The sequence below is a fragment of the Ostrinia furnacalis genome, unplaced genomic scaffold (genome assembly GCF_004193835.3).
Source record: "Ostrinia furnacalis isolate ACB-3 unplaced genomic scaffold, ASM419383v2 OfSCF1862, whole genome shotgun sequence".
Taxonomy (NCBI): domain Eukaryota; kingdom Metazoa; phylum Arthropoda; class Insecta; order Lepidoptera; family Crambidae; genus Ostrinia; species Ostrinia furnacalis.
The window spans coordinates 1410242-1420133 of NW_021132101.1; positions in this window are offsets into that span (position 1 = coordinate 1410242).

The following is a 9892-nucleotide window of genomic DNA, read 5'->3' on the forward strand; positions in this document are numbered from 1 at the left end:
CTATTATTCCTTATTGATTGAAATTCAATTTCAAAAATACAGTGTGAGTCACGTTAAAGTGTACATATGAAAATAGATGAAACTAGACCTATTTTTATCGACAAAAAAGAGGTCAAAAATTTTTTGAGATTTTTTTTTATTTTTTTATAGAATTTTTTTTCTTCCAATTACTTATTGTAAAGAAAACGTAATAACTTTTAAACTAAGCGGTATATCCTGATAAAATAAAAACAGTAATAATGCTAAATAACAGGCAATACTAAAAAAATACATAAAATACACAAAAAAGGCCAACAAATAATAAAAAATGATAATTTTTGAAAAAAATCTGCTTAAAAATTCGTGTTTTTTTGGTTATTTGATAAATTTCTCCAAAAAATGCCCCTATAACTGGTGGTTTTTATTACTTTGTATTATTCTCTATCGTATTATCTTTGTAAAACTAAAAATCGCATGTCTCTATCCCTATCACAACATTTGCTATGATCGTTTGAACAAAGGCCTGCCACAACATTATTCTCCGCAACAGGTAGAGACAATTTTAATTTTAACTAAAATGCTTATTTTACTTCGAAATCTTTTGTTTTTATTTGAAATCTAACTTGTCTTTATCAAAATTACAAATCTAGAGCCATTTTCAGTTTTGTTGTTAACGAAGCGTTGAATGGCGCGCCCGGAGAGGCTTAGTTCAAACGATCATTGCAAACGTTGTGATAGGGATAGAGACATGCGATTTTTGGTTTTACGAAGGTAATACGATAGAGAATAATACAAAGTAATAAAAACCACCAGTTATAGGGGCATTTTTTGGAGAAATTTATCAAATAACCAAAAAAACACGAATTTTTAAGCAGATTTTTTTCAAAAAGTATAATTTTTTATTATTTTTTGGCCTTTTTTGTGTATTTTATGTATTTTTTTAGTATCGCCTGTTATTTAGCATTATTACTGTTTTTATTTTATTAGGATATACCGCTTAGTTTAAAAGTTATTACGTTTTCTTTACATTAAGTAATTGGAAGAAAAAAAATTCTATAAAAAATTAAAAAAAAAATCTCAAAAAATTTTTGACCTCTTTTTTGTCGATAAAAACAGGTCTAGTTTTATCTATTTTCATATGTACACTTTAACGTGACTCACACTGTATACGTGTATAAGTTTGGGTTGGATATTAAAATAATCCTAAAACAATAAAATTGCTATATAGAATCGCTGCAGTATTATACAGTAACCATGTGATGGTTAACGTGTTCCAAAGTCAAGTCCGAAGCATGCTCCCGGTCACATGCTCATAGGATTTGCAGTGTTAGCCTGGGTGATTATGTTTGCGCACCTTTATGACACTGCCTTAAATATCTCCATCTATTTGCTTAGCAGCGGAAAGTATTATTAGAAATGACTTCTGGGTTTTCCCATTTTTAATGGAAGCAATTTGCGCGTAGACAATCAAGAAAGGTTATTTTATTTACATATTAGTTACAATCTCATCTTAAGGTAGGATTTGCCCTGAAGATGTCTATTCACTTGTACCTGGATGGCATTGGGGCTCTATGAATTAAGGAACCAGACTGATTTAGTGACAGAAATAAACTGTAGTGAAATAGTAAATATCACCTCAATTTCTAAAAGCGATGTATTAAAAATTTGTGCGGTGTATTTTTGTAAATTTTTACTCAGATGTTCTGTTTGTAATTAGTAATGATTTATTTTGTAAAATAAACTTTAATTTATGAATATTTGCTGTTTTATTTTCTCATATAACGTTTAACACAAAGTTAAACTAATGTCCAATTAGCTGTACAAAGTAATTAGTGTATAACACAATGGAAAACAGAAGCATATCAAACTCGCACTCTTATCACACTCAATATTGTTTCAGTACTTACAATGCAAACGAGATTTATTGCAGACCATTTGTAATGTTTTATCCTCACATATTTTATAGTAAGATGACCAATAAATTAAGTAGCATTATGGATGTAAATTACGTAAATATAACAAAACAAATTGGTGTAATCGAAAATAATCCTCTTGCATTAATAAATTAAGCAAGACATCTCAGTTCTTATAGCTTATTAGTGCATTTCGAAACCGGATTGTTTTATGTACAACGTCGTCTCTCGCCTGCATAAACGAAAACAATGCCTATTGTTATTATGTATATTGGAGTGTACGAGAGCGAGGCTGTAAGTAACGTAACGTTCAGTTGCTCATTCCTCGGTGCGTCAATTGTTTATTTATTGTAAAGTTATGTAGGTATCGTATAAACCGCGGTGACGGGCGCATACCCTCAGTTCCCAATGTCGAAACTGGCAACGACTACATGTGTCCGCGGCAGTGCTCACCGGGCCGGGTCCGCGATAAGGCTCCGTGTCGATAGCCGTACGATCGCGCACACGGTGGCCAATAATTTTACGGGAAGTTTGCGTTACTCATTATCGGCGTAAAGAACGATAATAATCCGCGTGTGTACAGACGCCGGCCGCGTCAGTGCGTTCGCGCGCCCCGCCGCAGGCCGCGCTCGCGTCGCCTCGGGCTTCGAGCGCGATCAATAAGGAACAATGAATCGGCCCGACCTCTTTTGGCGGCGCAACATCTGACCGCGGCCTTTGCGAGACCGTGTCAGTGTCGCGAGTGTGTCGAGATGTCGTCCCCGCGGTTCAGCTTCCCGCCGGAGAGCTACTCGGCGGTGTACAAGGGCGACCCGGCGGGCGATGCGAATGTGAGTACCGGTGAGTGGCGAGCTGGCGAGTGCGTCGTTATCGGCTGCGCGCGCGCTCGACGCGGCCACACGCGTCGTCGCGCACCGGCACCGGTGCATTCAACTCGTTTTGCGAAACATGCTTGCTTAGGTATTTTTTTGCGGTAGATCGTGTCGCGGCCAGTCTACTTTCAAACTTCATATGGCTAGCTGACTTCACTCCGCTTACAACTCCTAAACTGAGTTTTAATGAAACTGTTTACTGTATAATCTTACTTTTATCAGTTTTATTTTAAAACTGAGAAATTCAGGCGATACTTATCTACGTTTGTGTTCAGTAATGAAATCTAAATGATTTTACGGCTTCATGTTTTCCGTTAGAGCACGCACTTGGGACCACATCTGCTTGCTTTGTTCTGTCAAGGTCGACGCCGCATTATAATAATATGAGACCGCTCGTTAACTTTACCAACGGCGTCGGTTCTCCATCGTAATTTTAATATTACACATTGTTATGCGTAGGAAGCACATACATATTTTGATTCAGTATCATTGAGCATATTTTGATCTTGCTCATATATGGGTGCATTTAAAAGAACAAGTTAACCTATGCCCCAGTTACATCTTTTTAGCGAAATAAATTATCCGGTTAGACTTCAGAAATACATAGAAAGAATTTACAGCTGGTTCGTGTTCGATTGCTTTCGTAAAGAGATTGTTTTTACTAACGCACATCTATAACTGCTTACTTACCTATGCAGTACGAAAAGTATGACATTTCCAATAAGGAGGCAAGGGAAAACATTGCAATTGCACTATTTTAGCTTGGCCCTCCTTCAGTTAGATGTTATGTTACCTCCTAACCTATATCTGTGAGATAGCCAATGATTGCTGTTAGCATCTCATTCGTAAGCTCTTAGATTAATAAAACCTAGATGGATAGTCTTCATACAAACGCTTCGTCAAGAGTGAGGCAAAAATCTTATGTCATTAGTGTCAATTTTGTTGGGGAGTGTAGACAGTGAAGGCGATTTTCCCGAAAGTAGGGAAATTTTTAATACGTTTTTAATTATTTTATAACTAACAAAAACAAAACGCATCATGTACTTATTTATTTATTGAATTCAAAGTACCTACCTAATTACAATAAGATAAATCGACTGAAAAGTCTCGATTTCATAAAAAAGGAAGTGTATTTGTACGGCGAACAATTGGGAAATAAATTTTCTTGTTACTGGTATCATTCCCGTATTTAATTTTTGAAAGCCAAATTCAAGCAAAATACGCGTCGAATCGTAGTACTTACTTATGAAATGTAACACTGGTCACTTTCTTTAGTTTTTCTGATGTATTTAGACACCCTTTCACAGCACAAACCGTCTTAATTAATTAAAAGTCGTCGGACGTGTTTACCAATTTTTCACTTTGACAGTTCATGTGACGTTTACGAGTAAGCCATTCTGGCTTACTAAAATCTGCCTCACCTTTCGTGCACTGACTATCTATCTAGGTTTTATTAATCTAAGCGTAAGCTGTTAATAATGTCTTCAATGGTATTTGAAGGGCTCCGAGTTGCTCAAAAGCTTATAAAGTTCTTAAAACTTGGGAAAACAGTGTTATTAATAGCTTGCGAATGAGATGGTAACAGCAATCATTGGCAATAGAATCAATCGTCTCATGCAACCACTTGGGCACTAAATAGGTACTACCTATTTTATGACTCAGGGTTCCAAGTGTAATAAGTATTCAAAATAAGTTTTGCCCAAATGTTGATGTGCTGTTTTCAGTAAGTATGAAAATACATTGCAATCTGTTAGTCCAGCATCCTGAAATAATGTACCAACTACAGAGAACTTTTATTTATTTTTAAACCAGTATACCTAATCAATGCATTGGCGACTAAAAAGTTCATTAATCCCCATTACTTTAAAAATAAAATCGTAATAAGTATAGCGGGGATTAATGAATTTTTTAGTTCATTATTCCCCATTAAAGCTCCAATTTGGCGTTAACGGGGAATAGTGGAATAAGCCGGCGACACACTATGGAGCGAAATTGCGATTTATGGACATAGCGATTTTTTCACAATTTCTATTTGAAAAAAAATACCTATCGATAGGTTACGTTATTCTGATGAATAAATGCTGCACAAGTTTTTCTCTAAAACCAATAGTTTGACTGGAAAAAAATATTTTTCATTTTCGTTGTATGGAATGAAACATAAAGTGGTCGATTTCGACTAAGCCTTGACAGATCTTGCTTTGAAACTACTTGAGCCTTGTTCTATGGCTTGTTGACTGTAATCCTACGCTATCAGCGCGCATCCAAAGTTGCCCGTTCACAATTTATGAGGTTCTGAAAAATTAAAAAAAAGTAAGTAAAAGTGACTTTTTTTTGGAATATCTTTAAAGATTTAACAAAAATATAAAGATTGTATACGTTAATAATGTAAATTAACCTTAAATTACTGCTAAAAACACATTTTAATAAACTTAAAAGGAATTAAATCAGCGATTTTTTTTTTCACAATTTCTGTTTAAAAAAAATACCTATCGATAGGGTATGTTATTCTGATGAATAAATATTATGAACGTTTTTCTCTAAAACCAATAGTTTGGCTGGAAAAAAATATTTTCCATTTTCGTTGTATGGAATGAAACATAAAGTGGTCGATTTCGACTAAGCCTTGACAGATTTTGCTTTGAAACTACTTGAGCCTTGTTCTATGGCTTGTTGACTATAATCCTGCAAAAACAGCGCGCGCCCAAAGTTGCCCGTTCAGAAGTTATGAGGTTCCAAAAAATGAAAATTAAAGTAAGTAAAAGTATCTTTTTTTGGGTATAAATCTTTAAAGATTCAACTAAAACATGAAAATTATATACTTTAGTAATGTAATTAACCTTTCTCTTGTCGTCTTATCTAAAGAAAAGTCAATTTTACTTACTTTAATTTTCATTTTTCGGAACCTCATAACTTCTGAACGGGCAACTTTGTGCGCGCGCTGTTAGTGTAGGATTATAGTCAACAAGCCATAGAACAAGGCTCAAGTAGTTTCAAAGCAAAATCTGTCAAGGCTTAGTCGAAATCGACCACTTTATGTTTCATTCCATACAACGAAAATGGAAAATATTTTTTTCCAGCCAAACTATTGGTTTTAGAGAAAAACGTTCATAATATTTATTCATCAGAATAACATACCCTATCGATAGGTATTTTTTTTAAACAGAAATTGTGAAAAAAAAATCGCTGATTTAATTCCTTTTAAGTTTATTAAAATGTGTTTTTAGCAGTAATTTAAGGTTAATTTACATTATTAACGTATACAATCTTTATATTTTTGTTAAATCTTTAAAGATATTCCAAAAAAAAGTCACTTTTACTTACTTTTTTTTAATTTTTCAGAACCTCATAACTTGTGAACGGGCAACTTTGGATGCGCGCTGATAGCGTAGGATTACAGTCAACAAGCCATAGAACAAGGCTCAAGTAGTTTCAAAGCAAGATCTGTCAAGGCTTAGTCGAAATCGACCACTTTATGTTTCATTCCATACAACGAAAATGGAAAATATTTTTTTCCAGTCAAACTATTGGTTTTAGAGAAAAACTTGTGCAGCATTTATTCATCAGAATAACGTAACCTATCGATAGGTATTTTTTTCAAATAGAAATTGTGAAAAATATCGCTATGTCCATAAATCGCAATTTCGCTCCATAGTGCGACAGGTCATTCATCTTAGCACTTGCCAAATTGTTTAAAAATAAACACATTTTTGATGGTTGTAAATTATAAATAACTTGAAAAAGTCGAACTGTCTAAGGCGGGAATCGAACCCAGGCAGGCAGTTCGATTTTTTCAAGTTATTTATAATTCACAATTTAGTTTGAGATGCAACTCTTAAAGCTAAAAATTAAATAATTTTGATCAGGTTGTTTTGGAGTGCTACCCTGAGGCGTGCGAAGCCCCGACGTCGCCCGCGGCTGTCTCTGACGCTCCCAGGTCGTCACTGTTCAGCTGCTTCCACTGTGCTGTAAGTCTTTGTTATTTTACTTGTATTCGCAAAAAATATACTTACCCTGTAGCATCTCTTACCCTTGGTTATTCGTCCAAGCTCTTACCTTACCTGTAGTATAGCTTACCGTACCGTTTGAAAGAGCTCGTGAAGCACTTTCAGCAGTAAACAGTTTTTCGATATCTTGTATAGTAATTTAGAAATAATTAAGTGAGATCACTTATTCTTTCCACCCTGTACCTATATCAAATATTTTTACAAACACTTGCCATATAGGTATTATGGAATTATATTTTTCGCAAAGTACTGGTAGGGCCCGCCCATAAGGTAGACATGTTATTAATTAACACTTCTAACGCTTACTTACCTTTTTTTAAATGATGGATCAAATGGATTATCCACATGACTTGAGATGTATTTTATATGAAACTAGTTGACCCGGCGAACTTTGTTCCGCCTTAATGGCAATAAATAAGCAGACTTTTTTTTAAATTTCGAACGGGATAAAAAGTATCCTATGTCCTTCTCCTGGCTCTAAACTACCTCCCTGACAATTTTCAGCTAAATCGGTTCAGCCGTTCTTGAGTTATAAGTGGAGTAACTAACACGACTTTCTTTTATATACAGGGTGGAATTTTGTCATGCCACCTGGAGGGAAAGTATTCCTAATACGGTAGATAGAAAATTTTACTAAAAGGAAACATTCCTTAATTTAGAAAAAGAAATAGAACTGCATTCAAAGATTTCTAAAAATTTGCTGGCCACACCCGGGAATCGAACTAAATAAAATTTGTTAAAAATTACACCCTGTATTTTTATTGCATCGATCGTTAGGGTTAAGTATAAGGATGAAATCTCTCTAACAAACTTGTTAAATCAAATGACAGGAAAACCATGAAATCTTAAATTATTGTAATTATTTACAGAAAATTTTATGGTTTGGTAGTGAATTTTCGAAAAAAAAAATAGAAAATCTTTGAATGCAGTTCTCTTTCTTTTCAAAAATAAAGGAATGTTTTCATTTAGTAAAATTTTCTATCTACAGTATTATGAGTACTTTCCCTCCAGGTGGCATTACAAAATTCCACCCTGTATTATAAGATATGTACCTAAAACTTAACAATTACAATTTGATTACAATAACTTAGTTTAATTGCATATAAGTTACGAGCTTTCCGCCCGCGGCTTCGCCCCCGTGGAATTTTTCGGTTTTTTATATAACCTATGACACTCAGCAATAATGTGGCTTTCTATTGGTGAAATAATTTTTAAATTCGGTTCAGTAGATCCCGAGATTACTTACCCTTTACAATTTAACAAATATACAAACACACAAACTTTACCTCTTTATAATATTAGTAAGTATAGATTTAATCTGGGTGCCTATATCCAGATTACATATTTCCAGAATTGCGATCGCGAGTTATTTAGGTTTAGGTACATTGAGGAAAATGGAAATTACTTAATTAATTAAATTTTCCTTGTTCATCACAATAAATTCTAGATAGGGTAGCTTTATGCGTATAAACATTCTTTGATTTTTCTATAAAGTAATGAAATGTTTATTTTTGTTTCAGTTTCGCAATGGCATCAAGGCGATCCGGAAAGATAAGCGTGCTGCGAAAAAGAAGGTGAGCTTTTATTATAGTTTTATTTTGGGCAGTATAGCAGATGTGCTATAGCTATACTACTTTTTTTTTGCAAAATGGCACCTATCACATCTAACAGCTGTTTCATCTCAGCATTGGCCTGAAGGAGTAGTAGGGTTAACATAATACTTACTGGGACGTGTAAAGCCAGAGCTCAAATACCTACGTTACAATACCTAAACTTTTTACTACTTCCTTCCTACTCGTAATTGTGATGTTCACTTAGGTATGAACTGATTGCAGTAGTTGGACTTATTTTTCGTAAGAAATGCGTTAAAAACGTTGGTATGCAATAATTAGTTCCATTGATTCAATTGCGCCTTCATTTAACCGACGTCTTACAAAAAGAGGAGTTTCCTCGATACTTAGCAGTACCTATAATTTATTCATCTCATATTGTACTTAATGTAGTAACATAATAATATAATAAAAAGTACTTACCTTTATTATTTAAACGTGTAGCTAACTGTATTAACGTTACTTACAGACTCGTCTTACTTGTCTTCGCCGCAAGTTTCGAGTGACTGCCCGAGTGGCCCGCAGCGCCATTATTAGCATTTTACATATTTTTTTATTCGATCGTTTACTTTTCAGATGCTTTGGATTTCCCTCCGAATTAATTAATGTTTGTCTATAAAAGTGCGCTACACAAACGCCTCTTGTAAGTCACACTTGGAAGTCACGTCAAATATTATGCTTTTTGAAACGTTTGCTTAGCAATAGACAAATAGTGGTCCGTCGGCTTATTAATTAGGATAGGCGTATTATTGACACAATTTTGGCCCTAATGCTGTTTTAAAAACATCATTTTAGTTGGCATACATCCTGAGTTTCTATACTCAGTTGATAAAGATAACATTTGTGTTCGTAGATTAAATATTAAATGATTTATTAGTGCAACTAGGACTTAGTCACATCTTTAAGAGTAGGCGCACACCGTTGATTTTTCGTCGGCCGATAGTTTAGTCGGGCAGTTGATCAGTATGGGCAATGGGCATGTATGGGAGTGCGCACACTACGCCGATTCGATTTGGCCGATTTTTCATACAAATTAAAATCGGGCACAACTATCGGCCAACTAAAAATCAACGGTATGCGCCTACTCTAACTGTGCTGTGCTATACATATTAATAAAATTAAAAATTATAGCATTTTGTGGAGTTCAAGCTTTAGAATATGTATGTCTTCGCTGTGTAGTATTTGCTTAGCTACGATTCGATTGGCTCTTATGTTTTTTCGCTTTTGTTTGATTATTTAAACATGGGAATTCCCATACAAACTTATCAAAGTTCAATAATATTACATGTGATGAGTAATCCGTTACCCATTTCGGAATAGGCTTATTGATGGTGCTAGCAAAATAACAAAATTTTTCGTACAAAAATTTTATAAATTCTGTCCTACATTTCTAAAATTTTCTCGAAATATTTATTTTACATGTCAACTTTGACCACGGAAAATGTACTGAACTCAGTAGAAATATAAATCTGTCACCCCTAAAATCAAATTGTCGTTGATTAAAAAAAATGTGG